This window comes from Rhincodon typus, unplaced genomic scaffold, assembly GCF_021869965.1.
Source record: "Rhincodon typus isolate 14 unplaced genomic scaffold, sRhiTyp1.1 hic_rhity00000514, whole genome shotgun sequence".
Classification (NCBI taxonomy): Eukaryota; Metazoa; Chordata; class Chondrichthyes; order Orectolobiformes; family Rhincodontidae; genus Rhincodon; species Rhincodon typus.
The window spans coordinates 52811-53896 of NW_025966152.1; positions in this window are offsets into that span (position 1 = coordinate 52811).

Consider the following 1086-nt stretch of genomic DNA (forward strand, 5'->3'; position numbering starts at 1 on the left):
GTGTTGACTCGCGCATACGACTCGTTCTGACGTTGCTACTGCAACACAGCTCGCGCAAAGGCGCACAGAAAGGCTTCAAGGATCCCTCTCCTGCTCGTGCATTTTCTCAGCTGCTCGGCAATGCCCAGCCACAATATTATTTCCCCACCAGATTCTGATAGTCGCTCGATTCAAGCAAAAATCAACGGAAAGCTGAACGCATGTTCTGAGACTCGGTTAGGCAACAAATGTAATGTGGCTGGGAGAAAATATATTCGGCAATGCTTGCGTAAAGAAAACATGAGCTGCACGACATTTCTGGAATGTGGATTTTCGTTTTGATAAATGATTTCGCCCTTTGCTCGAAACAGAACAACTTTCGCGCTTACACGTAACACGATAAACACCGGACGACCGGGAAAGCGCACGCACCAAGCTGAGGAGGCCGTGTACCAGATGACACCGTGTAGCACACTTACAGTTACCACGCCCGTTTGGCGGAAAGAGAGGCTCGACGATAATCGTCTGTCTGTAAAGTTGAGCGAGCAAGAGAATTCGAGAAGGACAAATCACATTGCGAGGCTGCTCGAACCTCGGTGCAGGTACGAGTTGCCATCTGCCTTGTCTTTCTCCTTAACCGTAAATTTTCCTGCGCGGCTTTCCAGTCCTGGACATGAACAAATGTCAGACGGTGTCCAGCTGATTTGGAAAGCTGTGTGGGAAACGAGAAAAAGCAACTCACTAAATTTTACGAAGTTCCACGGTGCTTATTTAGGGATGCACAAAAGGCAGTTTCAGAACACCTTGACAGAACGTAAAAGGCGATCAGAGATGTCAAAGAAGTGCTAACAGCATTGGATTGCTTTTTGTTCAACAAGTGAAAGGCTCTCGCGTCTGAGTCACTTTCACGTCTCTTGCTGCTGGCTGATAAAGATACAAGTTCTTTCACTTGAGCTGCATGTGGCTCGCTTTCCTATCTGTCCTTGTTTAGACTTCGTTGCTCCTCTGTGACATAAAGAAAAAAGAACGGATACAATGTCAGTTGGTAGCCTGTCTTGTCATTTCCTCAGTTTCAATGCCAACATGGCTTAGACTTGAGAGCACACG